This window comes from Ambystoma mexicanum, chromosome 11 (assembly GCF_040938575.1).
Source record: "Ambystoma mexicanum isolate Mex_15411 chromosome 11, UKY_AmexF1_1, whole genome shotgun sequence".
NCBI lineage: Eukaryota > Metazoa > Chordata > Amphibia > Caudata > Ambystomatidae > Ambystoma > Ambystoma mexicanum.
This window is the reverse complement of record NC_090934.1, coordinates 1,451,552,844-1,451,569,510: the sequence shown is the minus strand read 5'-3', so window position 1 is coordinate 1,451,569,510 and position 16,667 is coordinate 1,451,552,844. Positions and strand designations below refer to the sequence as shown.

The 16,667-nt window shown below is 50.2% G+C and overlaps 1 protein-coding gene across 4 annotated transcripts in view; it reads left to right on the top strand.

The window, feature by feature from the left end:
- The window catches only part of UBAP1L (ubiquitin associated protein 1 like), a 213,647-nt gene that overhangs the window by 49,189 nt on the left and 147,791 nt on the right, over positions 1 to 16,667 (top strand). Inside the window, exon 1 of one of the 4 annotated variants that reach the window (XM_069625096.1) lies at positions 9,253 to 10,047. The exons of 2 other annotated variants lie outside the window; for them this stretch is intronic. The gene's annotated coding sequence lies outside the window, so the exon portion shown is untranslated. Of the gene's footprint in view, positions 1 to 9,252; positions 10,048 to 16,667 lie in introns of those variants that run through there. One more of the 4 variants, XM_069625094.1, reaches the window with a different exon arrangement.

Below are 16,667 nucleotides of genomic sequence, written 5' to 3'. Positions count from 1 at the left end.
TCTTAAAACAAGTATTAACTCCAAGACTGTTTTAAAAATGCAATGAAGCAGATCAGGGAAAGCAAACCCCAGCAATGCACTTTAAGAAGAACACTCAGTTATTCAAGGCAGGCAAACCTTATTGGTAAGCTTTTGCACTCATTCAGTTAAGAATAATCAAACAGTACCAATACTTATTACTTTTTAGAAGAGGGAAACCACCATTCAAAGTAAGTAAAACACTTCATGTACCTTTCAAAGGAGCAACCAGCAACTTAAAGGTAAGTATAAAGTTATGGACACTTTGCAACTTATTCTATTACAGAGACACAGTTACCACACTTACCTAAGTACTTTTCACACTGGTTATATTTTTTAAGACAGAAGCCTTATCTTTTAAAGTCCTTCCCTAGTCTATAGCATGAGTTTTCTCAGAGGCAGAAGAGGGGCCCTATGTTATGTCCAGGAGTCCGGGTACTAATAAAGGATACACTGGTAGCCAGCTGTGATCTTCGGGTTACTTTAATCATGTGTCATCACAAGGAGATGGGAAGTACAGTACTAGCGAAGCCCACCGGCTCCAGGGTCGGACTGGGACAAGAAATAGGCCCGGTCACCCAAAAAAAAGTGGCCCACCCCTCGCCTCACGACCCGTCACCTCTGATGACATCACTTCTTGACCCCACCCCAAAGTGACATCCCAGGAAGTGATGAAACACGACCTTTCACCCCTTAACAAAACAGAAAGAGGCATCAAATAGCATTGTTCCTAAGTACACTAAATTACTGTGAATCCAAGCAGACGTCCAAGGCCAAATGATAATGTTATTGTATAGCACTTACGCTTAAGCTCTTTTTTATAGAGCAAATATGCATACAATATCACCCAACCTGTGTTGGTACTCATTTATCGACCTAAGGATGATGAAAGGCTTTTTGGAAAAAAACAAAAATTTGAAAAAAGAAAATATTTGTTTTCTATTTTTTTTTCTTCTCCAAAACCAGGCCAGGCATGGCCAGAAACCAGCTCCCACTCCCCAGGGACGATCCGACCCTGACTGGCTCCCACCACCCTGGCTGCATCATTCCCAACACTCCAGGCAGTCCATTCATGACATCACACCTGCAAACACAAAGCATGCATTCAGGAAGAGGGGTAAAGGAGGGAATAAACATATACTAGGTATACCATTTCTCACGCCCTAGTGGTCTAGGAGCCAGCTGTAGGCAGCTCAGGATAGGGTTCAGTTGCAGGAAAGTCAGAGTTCCAGAGGATAGCTTTTCAGACAAGTAAGTATTAACTTCAGAGTTAGTTGAAAGTGTTCAGGGATTTCACAGAAGGCTTCCCTATATGCGTCCCAGCATTAGGCCTGGACAAATTGTATGGGCAAACTCCCAAACACTTGAATCACCCACTCGGCTTCACACAACACTTATGGCATGTATTACCCAAGCCCACACAGTACTTCAACAGAAAAGAGCTTCTGGGTGGATGCCTTCAGAATGCAGCAGCACAGATTCCAGCCCCTGGCTTCTTGGTCTGGAGATGAAAGAAACACACTGGATGGGAGCTTGCAGGAGTCACCAGAGGAGGCTTTCAACAAAGGCTTCTTCAAGGTTTGTCACGACTCTGTGGTTTTGGTGCCCTTTTACAGGAACCAAATGAAGAACGAATATCACCAGTCTGATTCTCTTCACTCTCTCTGTCCTGCACTGTGGTGAGGTGACTTTAGGGATTCACATGTCGTCTTTGGATGTCCAGCAGGAGTCCACCAAAGTTTCAGTAGGAATCGGACTTCAGAAGACGTTGCACTGCACTCAAGCTCGAGGTCCCCTGGTTTTAGCGGTTTTCAGCCCAGCAAGGTCCCAGCACTTCGAGGGATGGCTCGTTTTGCAGGTGGTCTTGAGATTAGTGGATCTCACCAGCCGCTGGGTAGGAGTCATCGCATTTTGGACCCCCGGTCGATTGGAAGGAAGGGTTGCCGAAGGAAAGGTTGCCTCAGGCTCTGGTTACCAGCAGGTTCTCCAGTCGCTGGAAATCGGTACCTATGTCTTTTCTTGATCTTCCTCTTCAGATTCAACTCCAGTGGTCGACTTGTCAGCAGCTTCCAGGATCAGACTTTTATACAGGAACCACAGCATAACTTCTGCAAATCTCGCTGTAGTTTACAGAAGGGGGCAGCTGGCTGTCCAATCAGGACAGCCAACCCCCCCCCCCCCTGACCCCCCCAGTGGGAACTGGTTCCTTTCAGGCAAGGTGGAAGACAAAGGGTTGCAGAGTTTTGGACTCCTCACTCACTTTCTGCCTTCACAGGCACTCTGCTGTCTTGACGGGAATAGAAAGGATTCCCGCCGAAGGCAAAACTTCAACCAAGATCTTTCCCACTTAGGACAGCAGAAGACGACCTAAGAAACAACAAGCAAACAAGAAATGGCAAAAAAAAGAGCCCACCATTCGAGCAGAATGGTGGCCCTCCTGTGCATTACCGCTGCTGTTTTGACAGCCAGTGAGTAATGATGACTAAATGTCATAAAAGTAGTTTAACTGCCACCAGCCATTCAAATAAACTTGCAATTGTAACAGAAATGTTACCAGGTAAGTGAGAAAGGGAATACGGGTATCTCTCCAGCACTTCACATAAGGTGTGGTGTGCGGGCTCACTATATAGATAGAGGGGTTGGGGATCCCTCTTTACTCGTTGGGAACAGTAGTTCATCCAAGTACATGAAAGAGAAATTAGAAAGGGATGCCAAAGGGAGCAACTCAGCCGAGGCCCAAAATGTATAGGGAACAATCCATACACACACTATGGAGAGACATATAAAAAGGTCACCCATAAAAAGCGTAAACGACTAGGTGAGAGAAGAAATAGATTCCGACTCATCTACGGACAAGGTGAAATAATTACAAAGTCAAAGCAAAACGTTCTGCGGTTGACCTAGGTCAGGAAGATTATTCACATTTTTGGAAATCTAACCTAACAACTTAATACAGCATGTGGTCAAATGTTTTATAATTGTGTGTAGTAATTGTTATGGTAAAGGAGGATTGTGTGCAGCATGGTCCCTTTAAGGGAGATGCTAATGTAAGCGCCATCACACCGGGTTAATAAATACAGGATCACTGGATGTGAGGAAGCAGCATCCAGTAGTATTAAAAGGGTATACTGAGCTTATCGCTCCCTTTGATCATTACCAGGATAATAGCACCAGATGGCCTGTCGCTGCATTTGACCCCTCTTAACAGCACCATAGTGAGCCATGTAATTGATTTCTAGCGGTTAAAAGAAATCAATTCAATTGGGTATTTATATTGCGCTTCATGCTGGACTCTGTCCTCTAAGCGCAGGACCAAGTATTCAAGCCACCTTGCTTGGTGTGGTCTTGTTCCGGAGATGAGTGGGGCGGCCCTTTGGTTAGAGCCCAGCTGTTTTCAACCATGCATGCCACCATATCACCAGGAGCAAGCCGAGGTGAGCTGCAATGCCAGAAGAACGTGGGCAATGTAGCTGCTGCCTCCTCACCCCTGCTCCCCACTGCTGGGGCCGCAATATGCTGGCCTGCATTGTACTCTCTTCGATTGTTTGATGCCGTCTCTTCGGGTTCCGTTGGTTGTCCTATTTATTAACCTTATTGAAATAAGCCAAGCAAGGTACAGATGCAAGCCCAATCAGTAAATATAAAAAGTGCTTTCTTTATGTCCATGTTTTATCCTCCGTTGCAGGAAGTCATTCAGGGAGTACAATTGCATGAGTGTATCGAGCAGCGGCACCATCTGCTAAGCCTTGCAGCCTCCAACTGCCACTGGAGGAGCACTCGCTCGGCATGGCTAAGCCTCGCAGCCTCCAACTGCCACTGGAGGAGCACTCGCTCGGCATGGCTAAGCCTCGCAGCCTCCAAAGGCCACTGGAGGAGCACTCGCTCGACATGTGTTCCACACTGCATCCCTCCCTCCCAGGGATGTCATTTGGGGTCGCAGCAGTTTTATATTTAGAACAGATATATTGACTTCTTTTTTATAAACGGAAGCTCCTGGCATTCCCACACATCATGTAACCTGACATGTCTCCAGATTTGAATGAGACCCAGACACGCAGAAGATTTCATCGAGGAATTCTACCCCAACAACCCGTTCTGCCACACAAAGCCACCAAGACAAAAGAAGAGATGTCACTTAAATACCCCAGGTCACTGCCCTACATAATAATAAAACAAAGCACGCAGAGAATCATCGTCCAATATAATACCCCTACCCTAGCACTGCCGAAGACAACGGATGAGTGTGAATACAAGCCACACAAGGACTAAAATACAGTGACCTGAGATTTCATCGGTCTCGCAGCTGGACCCCATTTCTGTCAACATTTATGGTGGAGGCCGGGGTGGGCCCCTCCCCCACTGCTATGCATTGGGCCTTTTCGATGGCATGGGTAGGGTTATTGTTTACAAGACATTGCATTTTGAATGGATTGTGTCCTTCAACGTATTCCACATCTTTGACATGTAATGTCCACAGCTGTGTACTTCGGAAACTTTTTCAGCAGAGTGCGTTTTGCGTCAATGGCGTCGGGTCGATGTCCCTCGAAGGCCTCCGTCGATGGCAACGTCACTGGATGTTATAAATAGGATGCACAGAGCCCGTAGCCTCAGTTCTGTTTTTTCTGCAAATGTGTGTGCTTCAGAGACTCGGTACGCCTCGTGTATTCCTCGTAAATGTCTTCTTCAACCCCTCCGACTTCGCGGACTGACTTCAAGACTTGCCGGGACTGCAAGTCGAAGATGTCGATTATCGACCCACATCGCATTTGTTTGTGGTGCTTGGGCGAGAGTCACGACACAGACGACTGTTCCAAATGCCAGTCGCTGACTGCTAAGGCCTTGCTGGAGAGTAAGGGAAAGCTTCAGGTAGATAGGGGTTCTAAACCCACTAAGTTCTGTACATCGAAGGCCAAGGGTATGTCCGACGACTCGAGGGGCCACTCTCAGCGTCGGAAGGAGTCCTGGGGGTCTTGGTCCCGGAGTGGTTCCCGGCGTTCGTCCTCCTGGTCTCTGCATTCTAGGAAGCGCTGTCACCGGTTGCCTTCCCCGTCCTCCCCGTCCTCCTCGGAGGATGGAGCCACGAGGAAAGTGGCTTATCCAACAAAGTCCTCGACTCCGGAGGAATGGGCTGCCTTCAGGGAGCAGATGTTGGTGATTTTCCAATCGCAGGGCACAGTTCCGCCCACGCTTTCTACCAAAGCCAGCAAGGAATGGTCTCGATCCGTGGCTCGTAGGTTCTTGGCGCAATCCTCATCGCGAACCTTTGAGGTCCCGTTCGGACAAGGCTCAGGATGGTCGCAAGAGACCAGGTCTCGGGCCTCGTCCCCAGCGAGATTGCAGAAACCTGCTAAGGGCTCCAGGTCGGCATCGCCGTAGTGTCCGTCGGATACAGACGTTGAAGCTTTGCCTTCGTACCAGCCCTTGGCGCTGTTGCCGCCGTTGTCAACGCAGAAGCCGTTGGCACTCTCGACGCCTTAGGGGCTTTTGGGCCAGGATTTGCCATCAGAGGTCCCTGGTACGGTGCATCCTCCAAGGAAGGCTACTTCGAAGTCTGTAAAGACAGTTAAGGACTCCAGACCCTCGGCTGTCGCGAGACAGGTCTTTTACCTCCCTCTGGATGACATCTATGAGGAGGAGGAGAGGTCAGATTTAGATTTTGACCCTGTTGAGCCTGATGTGGCTCCTGTCTTTTCGGGAGATAGTCAATTGGAAGAGTTAAGGCAATCTCCTCATGATGCTAGTGGCCTAGACACTTCTCCTGAGGTGGAATTTGGCAGGCCTGAGCTTGGGGCTTATGCTGAGTCGTCCTACAGGAGACTGATGGCTAGAGTCATAGAATATCTTGGTTGGTCAACTCCTGCTGAGGCTTTTGTTCAGTACGACTTGACGGATATTCTGGATCAAGGTCTGTCCTCTGACCCGGTGTTGCCTTTTCATTTGACCTTGCAGAAAAGGGTGGCGGCTTCTTGGCTAACCCCAGAATATCTTCCCGCCAGTTACCAAATTGTTAATTAAAAAATACTGCACTTCTGGTAGCGACCCCAGCTACCTTTCTTCTCACCCCACTCCCGAGAGTTTGGTGTTTCAGGTGGCTACGGCCACCTCGAGGCAGGTGGCGTACCCTATCATCCCTCCGGATAGGGATGACAAACGCTTCGACGGTTGGGCACGAAAGGTGTTTTCTGCAGGGAGTATGGTGCTGAAATCGGCCAACTCCACTTGTGCCTTGGCAAGATTTTCACACACTCTGTGGAATTGTGTTTCTCTTGCGGCTAAGGCATATTCCCAAAGGGATGGGTTCCTTGCTCTCGAGCAAGATGGCAAGGATGCCATGTGTGAATCCCTTCAGTCGCGTTTGGACACGGCGACAGTGTTAGCCGGTCCATGACTGCGAGCACCGTTATACAGAGATTTGCGTGGTTGCGGAAGTCGGGTTTTGCTCCGGATGTGCAAGCCCGTCTTTTGAACATGCCCTTTGATGGCGCGCATTTGTTTGGCAGCAAGGCTGACGAGAGCCTTGAGAGGTTGCAGACCGTGCCAAAACCGCTCAGGCAGCTGCCTCTTTGCCTTGATGCGCTGCTGCAGCCACTCCAAAACAGCCATGAGGCTATTTCCCATGGTTCGCCGGTTAGGGCTAGACTGACTCAGCATCTTGAAAAATGGTGAGCCATTACTTCGGATGCATGGGTTCTGGATATCATAGCCCACGGCTACTGCCTTCCCTTCCTACAACGGCCTCACGGCAATCCACCGGGGAATCTCTCTTTGAAGCTTCCATATCCACTCCGTGGGCAGGAAATCTTGACCCTGCTAGAGAAAGGCGTTAGAGAACCGGTGCCTGTAGCGGAGAAGAACCAGGGATGGTATTCCCCATATTTTTCGATTCCAAAGAAAGACTGGGGATTGAGACCCATTTTGGACTTGCATTGGTTGAATAAACTTCCCAGGAAGGACAAGTTCAAGATGGTCACTCTCTCTCAAGTCCTCCAGGCCCTTCAACTTCAGGATTGGTTGGTCTCTCTGGTCCTACAGAATGCCTACTTTCATGTGCCGATTCATCCCATGCACAGAAAGTACCCGAGGTTTGCGGCTGGCGAATCGTACTTTCAGTTTCGGGTCCTGCCATTCGGATTGACCTCCGGCCCGAGGGTCTTCACCAAGCTCATGGTGGTGGTGGCAGCGTATGTCATGGCATCCTGCATTTTTCTGGTGCCGGAGGCCAGGCTGAGGATGAGTTCCGTGCAGTGGGCTCTCAAGATGCAGTGGTCGCAGTTCTCAGGCAAGATGTTGGATCCCGTTCAGATTCCATTCTCGGTCTCCCAGGATCTTCTGTGGTGGGCCAACGAGGGGAACATGAAGGGGGAGCCATTTTGGCAACCGTGGCCGGAGGTGACTGTAGTGATGGACGCTTTCCTCACAGGATGGGGAGCTCATGCCAAAGACTTGACCGCCAGTGGTCGGCGATCTCTGTCGGAGTCCAAACTCCACATCAACCTGTTAGAGCTGAGGGCCATCTTCTGCCGTCTGTGCAGGGGAAGAGTGTCCTGATCATGACAGACAACACAGTGGCCATGCATTACCTCAACAAAAAGGAGGGGGGTAGGGTCACTGCTGTTGTGCAGAGAGGCAATGCAGCTCTGGTTCTCGGCAATCCAGCAAGGAATTTCACTCTCGGCAGTTCATCTGGCCGAAGAGGACAATGCGGCGGCGGACGCTCTGAGAAGGCAGAGCACGATCCCTCACGAGTGGGAGTTGACTCAGGAAGTCCTTCTGGAGATCTTCGCTCTTTGGGCGAACCCCACATGGGGATCTTTTTTCGCCACCAGTGCCAACCGGAAGTGTGAGAGATTCTGCTCAATGGAATTTCTTCCGAGAGGAGCCTTAGGAGACGCATTCATAGTAGATTGGTAATTCCCACTGCTGTACACGTTTCCTCCAGTCCCCGTCATTCCTCAAGTGTTAAGGAGGTTACGGAGGTTCAGATCCCACATGATCATCATTGCTCCGGATTGGGCCAGGAGAGCGTGGTACCCGGACCTTCTAGAAATGTCCATCTGCCCTCCACACCGTCTTCCCTACCGAGAGGATCTGCTCTCATGCGAGGGGGGGGTCAGGTTCTCCATCCAGAGGTCAGGGCTCTCAACATTCACGCTTGGTATCTAAAAGGTTGAGGTATAAGGATTGGGACCTCCCGGATGATGTGATGGAGGTGTTGCTTTCGGCCAGGAGGCCAGCAACAAAATCCCTGTACCGTTGGCGTAGGTTTTGCTACTCGTGCAGAGGACAAAATGTTGATCCTTTTCAGTGTTCCATGGGTCAGTGAGTGGTAGGTGAATGAGTAGGAATGTGATAGTGTGTTTTTGTTCTGGGTGGTTGGGTGCTTTGTTGTGTGGAGAATGCAGTGTGAATGTACACGAGATGGGGTGTATTGAGTGAATGTGACTGGTGGGTGAATGAGTATGAATGTTATAGTGTGTGTTTGAATGTTCAGAGTGGGTCTGTGCCTGTGTGGAGGATGCAGTGTGAGTGGACACGAGAGAAGGTGTACGAGCGTGACTGGAAACACTGGTGTTGGATGTATCTGAAGGTCCTGTGCCATCGCTTCCCATGATGTCCCTTGGGGTGGGGTCAAATAACATCACTTCCTGTGATATCAGAGGTCAGGAGTCGCGTGATGTCACTTCTGCTACCCCTGGCATTTTGGTGAAATGATGTCCCTGCTCTCTCCACACAGCACCCCACACCTCGACTTACCACGTTGGAAAGCAATCACGCCCAAGCGGAAAGGAGGCGAGCACCCTTATTTTATTTATTTATAATTTTGTACCTCTTTTTTTATTTGTTTGCCATTTTCTGACCTGTGTATGAAATGAGAACGTTCATGTGCGTGTCACCATCACATTGCTACTCATTCACCCACGAGTCAGTCACTCATACACCTTCTCTTACATCCCCATTGGATGAATGGTCCACTCTAAGTGTCATTCATTCGCTCTTTGTTGGGTTGCCATAGGAATTGATTGCATGTTAACGTGCACAAAGTGTGGAATGCAGAGTCGTTTGGGCATGTGTGTCCTATTCTGGCTATCTTAAATTGGGTCATAAAGTGAGGAGCAGTATGTTGTATACAGCAGAAGTGATCTGGGGTTACCTCCAGACTCTAGACAGTTCTCAAGCCCCTCCTCCTTCTGTCTCCAGGGGGGATTTGGTGACACGGGCACAGCTTGAGCGGGGTTAATCCGCAGCAATAGCGCATGCAACGTAACTGCACTGACCAGGTATTGCCGACCATTGCAAGAGATCCACTTGCAGTGTTGAATCCTGCACGAGATCGCCTTGGATCAGTAAGGAACCTGGTAAGGGATCTGCATGCTGTATAGAATGTGGGACTAGCATTCCTGCAGCGTGGAACCTGGCAAAGGATCCAGCCACAGTGCAGAGGCTGGCCAGGGATCCAGCCACAGTGCAGAGGCTGGCCAGGGATCCAGCCACAGTGCAGAGGCTGGCCAGGGATCCAGCCACAGTGCAGAGGCTGTCCAGGGATCCAGCCACAGTGCAGAGGCTGTCCAGGGATCCAGCCACAGTGCAGAGGCTGTCCAGGGATCCAGCCACAGTGCAGAGGCTGGCCAGGGATCCACAGAAGCGAGCAAAGAGCTGGCCGCAGTGTAGCAATCATCCAGAGATCTTGTCAAGCCCAGCACCCAGCAGGTGATCCACTTATAGTGTGGAGGCTGGCCAGATATCCACAGAAGCGAGCAAATAGCTGGCCGGTGTGCAGAAAGCATCCAGAGATCTTGTCAAACCCAGGACCCAGCAAGAGATCCACCTACAGTGCAGAGCAGAGCCCGGCCAGAGATCCCAATAGGCTAGCCAAAAGCTGGGTGCAATGCAGAAGGCAGCTGGAGACCCCCTCGTTCACAGGATCCATCAATAGAGAGCCGCCTACAGTCAGGAACTTGCCCAGACCGAAGCCCCCTGCAGCAGGCGCCCACAGGCAACTCTACAGGACAGAGACCCTCTACAGTGCAGGTGGGTGACCCATCCTTGCCTGCCCAATCAAATGCTTGTGCAATGCAATATTATTGGTTGGTTACTGTGCTCTCCAAACGGCCTCTTTAACAGCTCCGACATATCCGTGGTGTTTCTTGCAGTGTCCTCGGGCCCTCTAGTTAGTAGGGGGGGGGGGCATCCCTAGTAGCCAATGGCGGTGTGTTTCCTTGGTTGGAATGCCAGTCTTTGGGCACCTGGTGGTAGAAAGTGCAGCTCGTCTCTGCCTGCAGCCCTGGGTGGCCCAGCCTTGGGTGATGGGGAGCAGAGACAGGACTGCACTTCACGTGGCAGTGGCGTGTCCAGGGCTGGCATTGGGCCGGATCTTCCCGGGTCTCTCCTCCGATCCACTGGTTTCCATGTGCACTCATGTATTGGTGCCGAAGCCAGGATTCCGCCTGTGACCTTTAGGATGGGGGCGAGACGCGTACTCAAATTACAGCTTGAGGATCTTGGGGGATCCCAGCGAAATTCCTTTCTAAGATTGTACTGTGAAGGAACTATTTAAGTACAGCTATAAAGGGTTAAAAGCCGTGTACCAACGTGGGCAATGTTCCAGGTGTTCAAGGTTCATCTTCTGAGAGGCAGCCCCACCCTGCCGCCCCCTCACCGGGCCTGCTGGCATCCATTTCTAGCCCCAGAGGGTCCCCGATCTGTGAAATGTGGGGAGATGGGATCAGAAGGCCCGGGCAAGCGAGCAGCGGGTTTTCCTTCCCATGGAATGTGCAGCAGTTTGGTTTGTGGGTGTCCTGTTGGCACGGGGTTCTGCTAGAGCACGCAATGTGGGCAAGTTGGGCGGCCAGGATTGGAACACCTCAGCTCGGTCGCCTAGAACCTGCTCTTCCTCGCTCCTCGTGGCAAGTGCTGGAGCCCCCAGGGTCCTGCTTGCTCCAGCGCGCCCCCGTCGCCTTGCTCCTGCAGTAGGCGTCTGTCTCGGCCACTTGGTTCGACCTTCTCATCATGCGCTCCTGATCCCCACGGTCTAGCTGCCCCTTTGCCCCTTGCATGTACCGTGTACCCCCAGGGCCGGGCGCTCTGTGGACGCGAACTGGGTGGCGGTGCTTTGCATATCCTTACTGGCAGCTCATGGGCGCCTTAGTTCCAGGCCCTACACATCTTGCCAACGGCTGGGGGTGCCACTCAACCCCCACCCTGCTCGTTATACCCACCCAGCTCCTCTGCTAACCCTGTGCCCTGCTTGTAACTCCCCCCGCCAACCCCCTGTGGGCACACGAATGCCCGACAAGAGGTACCCGAGCGCAATAAAGACTCGGCCCCATTCCCGCAGCCCAGAAATCGGACCTTTATAAAGTTCGCGGACGCCTCGAAATTATAGCGCTTGTTCTGACTTAAAAAGTGTGCGTCGTTTTCTCTCCTCGGCACTGGCGTGGAAAGGGCTTAAACGTGTCCATTCTAAGCAATAAAAAGTGCCGGCACTTTTATCTCGCCTGCAAATGTGCACGTGCAACGTTCGAGTATGAGAGTGCACCGTGCATGCTCACCGAGGCCCTGCTTCTAGCGCCTTTATTACACCCCTGTCCTTGCCGCAGCACGTGTCCCTGCCATTGGTGATTCGTTGGCACACTCCTGTGTAGTCTGTGCCTTCTTCTGGCACTTGTAGTTCTGCATGCACCCTGGATCTGCAAGTGCCAGAACAGACATGCTAGAAGGCTGGCATTGAGGGCCCCTGGCCTGGCACCGGAAGCGGCCTCTAGCGCTGCATAAGTGTCCCCTGCCACCCCCGTAGCCGCGGCTCTGGGGCACATGGCAAGCCTGGGCGCTTATGTCTGGCGACAGATGGCTCAGCCCCCCTGGGCAGGAAGGACTCGGTGCACTACGTGCCTCACGCAGCCCGGCTAATCGGCCCACGTGCGCAGGAGTTAATGCCCACTTAAGAGCCGGCGGAAGGGAACAGACCTGCAATCCGCTGTCTAAGAATAAGCACCACAGACGGTTCACTTGGAGGTGAGGGGGTGGGGGGTGCGGGGGGTGGGTTTGAAGCTAGAGACCACGTAGGTAGGGAGCACATGCGCAGTTTAGATGCACTGGCAGTCCAACGCTAGGGTCTAAGTTCAAGGCCTTGGAACACGTGCGTTCTTTTGGTTCTCTTCCCCTGACCATCAGTGGAACCACGTGTGTTCTTTTGGTTCTCTTCCCCTGACCAACAGTAGAAACACGCATGTTCTTTTGGTTCTCTTCCCCCTGACCATCAGTGGAACCACGTGTGTTCTTTTGGTTCTCTTCCCCTGACCATCCCTGGAAACACGTGTGTTCTTTTGGTTCTCTTCCCCTGACCAACAGTAGAAACACGCGTGTTCTTTTGGTTCTCTTCCCCTGACCATCCCTGGAAACACGTGTGTTCTTTTGGTTCTCTTCCCCTGACCAACAGTAGAAACACGCGTGTTCTTTTGGTTCTCTTCCCCCTGACCATCAGTGGAACCACGTGTGCTCTTTTGGTTCTCTTCCCCTGACCATCCCTGGAAACACGTGTGCTCTTTTGGTTCTCTTCCCCCGACGATCCCTGGAAACACATGTTCATTTGGTTCTCTTCCCCTGACCAACAGTAGAAACACGCGTGTTCTTTTGGTTCTCTTCCCCCTGACCACCAGTGGAACCACGTGTGCTCTTTTGGTTTTCTTCCCCTGACCATCAGTGGAAACACGTGTGCTCTTTTGGTTCTCATGCCCTGACCAACAGTGGAAACACGTGTGTTCTTTTGGTTCCCTTCCCCCTTACCATCAGTTGAACACGTGTGCTCTTTTGCTTCTCTTCCCTGACCAACAGTGGAACACGTGTGCTCTTTTGCTTCTCTTCCCCTGACCAACTGTGGAAACAAGTGTGTTCTTTTGGTTCTCTTCCCCTGACCACCAGTGGAACCAGCTGTGCTATTTTGGTTATCTTCTCCCTGACCATCAGTGGAACATGTGTGCTCTTTTGCTTCTCTTCCCCCTGACCATCAGTGGAACCACGTGTGTTCTCTTGGTTCTCGTCCCCTTACCATCACTGGAAGCACGTGTGTTCTTTGGATCTCTTCCCCCTGACCATCCCTGGAAACACGTGTGCTCTTTTGGTTCTCTTTCCCCTGACCAACAGTGGAAACACGTGTGCTCTTTTGGTTCCCTTCCCCTGACCATCCCTGGAAACATGTGCTCTTTTGGTTCTCTTCCCCCTGACCATCAGTGGAACCACGCGTGTTCTTTTGGTTCTCTTCCCCCTTACCATCCCTGGAAACACGTGTGCTCTTTTGCTTCTCTTCCCCTGACCAACAGTGGAAACACGTGTGCTCTTTTGGTTCCCTTCCCCTGACCATCCCTGGAAACATGTGCTCTTTTGGTTCTCTTCCCCCTGACCATCAGTGGAACCACGTGTGTTCTCTTGGCTCTCGTCCCCTTACCATCACTGGAAACACGTGTGCTCTTTTGGTTTTCTTCCCCTGACCACCAGTGGAAACACGCGTGCTCTTTTGGTTTTCTTCCCCTGACCATCAGTGGAAACACGTGTGCTCTTTTGGTTCTCTTCCCCTGACCATCACTGGAAACACGTGTGTTCTTTTGGTTCTCTTCCCCTGACCACCAGTGGAACATGTGTGCTCTTTTGGTTCTGTTCCCCTGACCACCAGTGGAACATGTGTGCTCTTTTGGTTCTGTTCCCCTGACCATCAGTGGAACACGTGTGCTGTTTTGGTTCTGTTCCCCTGACCATCAGTGGAACCACGTGTGTTCTCTTGGTTCTCGTCCCCTTACCATCACTGGAAACACGTGTGCTCTTTTGGTTTTCTTCCTCTGACCAACAGTAGAAACACACGTGTTCTTTTGGTTCTCTTCCCCCTGACCATCAGTGGAACCACGTGTGCTCTTTTAGTTCTCTTCCCCTGACCATTGCTGGAAACACATGTGTTCTTTTGGTTCTCTTCCCCTGACCATCAGTGGAACCACGTGTGCTCTTTTGGTTCTCTTCCCCTGACGATCCCTGGAAACACATGTTCATTTGGTTCTCTTCCCCTGACCAACAGTAGAAACACACGTGTTCTTTTGGTTCTCTTCCCCCTGACCACCAGTGGAACCACGTGTGCTCTTTTGGTTTTCTTCCCCTGACCATCAGTGGAAACACGTGTGCTCTTTTGGTTCTCATGCCCTGACCAACAGTGGAAACACTTGTGTTCTTTTGGTTCTCTTCCCCTGACCAACAGTGGAAACACTTGTGTTCTTTTGGTTCTCTTCCCCTGACCAACAGTGGAAACACTTGTGTTCTTTTGGTTCTCTTCCCCCTGACCATCAGTGAAAACGTGTGCTCTTTTGGTTCTCTTCCCCTGACCATCAGTGGAAACACGTGTGCTCTTTTGGCTCTCTTCCCCTGACCATCAGTAGAAACACGTGTGCTCTTTTGGTTCTCTTGGTTCTCTTCCTGCGACCATCAGGGGAAACACGTGTGTTCTTTTGGTTCTCGTCCCCTGACCATCAGTGGAAACACGTGTGTTCTTTTGATTCTCTTCCCCTGACCATCGGTGGAAACACGTGTTTTCTTTTGGTTCTCTTCCCCTGACCACGAGTGGTGAGTGAGGAAGGGTTATTCTATACAGGGATTTTAACTATCACACGAGGGTGCCACGGACAGAAGGGCAACCTTGCCAGCTCCTCACTACCCACGGTGTCCCACTCCCCACAAGTGGCAGCTTCCCTCCTTGCCATTATCTCAGTGTCCGCTGGGCCTTCTTCTCAGGCATCTCACCAGTAGCACTTCATATTCTTTATTTGATAAAGCGCACCAAACCCTTAGCTAGTCTCGCCCTGTCTACCAGTGTAAGTACCCAACGGCCTCTCAACTGCTGCCAGCTCCCCCCTGCTCATAACGCCACCCTCTGCCACTGCTCCCCAGGGCTGGCCCTACGATCTGCGGGGCTACATGCATCAACTGCAGGGACCCTTAATTTGCATTTCATATCATCACAGGAAGTGACATCACAAGATAATCATTGTGTATGTAGGCAGCACCGAAAACATGGTTAAAAAAATACATTTTTTACATATATATATATATATATATATATATATCTGAAACAAAAGTGCGATTGGGCAGTTTATAGCGGCACTCCTTCATTCTTCACCCAAGAACCACGCCACAGACCCACGTTGTCACCGTAGTAATAGTCCTTTATTAATTCATAGATGGACAGTTGAGAAAACGCAGGTGAAAATACAATAATGCGTTTCACCCAAAACAGGCTTCGTCTGATTGTTACTGGCACAGTGAATGCATTCTATTTAACCAGTTTCCTGTTTCCATGTGAGCTCCTTCCTCCACGTAAGAACACTAGACTTCTCATTCATTATGCAGTGATTGTCCATCTCAAGCGGCCATGTTGGATTTCCAATTCCGTTTGTCCTTTGCATTGTGTTGGCTTGGCATCGCAATACAGACTGTGTTTAATACTCCATACACATTCCTTTGAGATATATAAATATATTTAAATTCTTATCGTCCAGTTTTTTGCTCTGTGACATAAACATATCCAATATACATAAATGCATAATATTTAATAATGATAAAATGAAAACATTGTCTGAAGCATTGATAGATCTGAAACGATTGAGAGCTTTTGTGCCAAGCTAAAGAGGTCAATCCCATAGAATGTACTCATCACACATTCCAACTTATACGCTCCATTTGCTAGATGCGGGGTTAGTGTTTAACTCCCTAAAAGTCCACCTGGCGGCCTTATCAGCCTACACGACCCCTCATAATAAGGTCTAATGGTGGAAAGTACCAGTCATCAAAGCATTTATGGAGTGGGTAAAGGGAATACACCCTCCAATTTCTAACCCGCCACTAGGATGGGATCTCAATCTTGTACTTGCTAAGCTCAAAGGACCCCCTTTTTGAGCCAATGCACAAGTCTAGTCTAAAACACCTGACTTACAAGACTGCTTTCTTAATGACGATCACTTCCATATCATAAGAAGAGTTGGTGAAATACAACCATTGTCAGTGCAGGATCCTTTCTTTGTTGTACACAAAGAAAAGCTGGTTTTACGTACTCCCCCCCCCCCCCCCTTAGGTTCTCACCTAAATTCATCTCCAAATTTCATGTAAACCAGTCAATTGGGCTACCGGCCTTCTTCCAAGAACCCAAAAGCTCAGCTGAGGTGAAACTCCACACACTAGATGTGAGGAGAGGGTCCTCTACTACGTAGACAAGAGCAGACCGCTAAGAAAAACAGATCAACTGTTTGTCTCCATAGCAACAGGCAGAGAAGGAAATTGCGTCTCTAAAAATGCCATCTCTAGGTGGATATTCAGATGTATCCAACTGTGCCATTCCCTATCAGATAAGACACTGCCTTTTACGCCAAGGGCCCACTCCACAAGAGGTACTGGAGCCACTCTGGCTTTCTTTGCAAATTTCCCTTTAAACAGTATTTGCAAAGCAGCTACATGGAGCTCAATACATACTTTCACGCGGCACTACTGCATTGACACCCATTCCAAGACAGATACACAAGTGGTTCTAAGACACTTATTCGCTCATGAACCTTCTCACATCCCACCCCCTTCTTCTTCTTCCACGGCATGTGATCTAAGCAGATTCCACAAGCCTCAAAAGG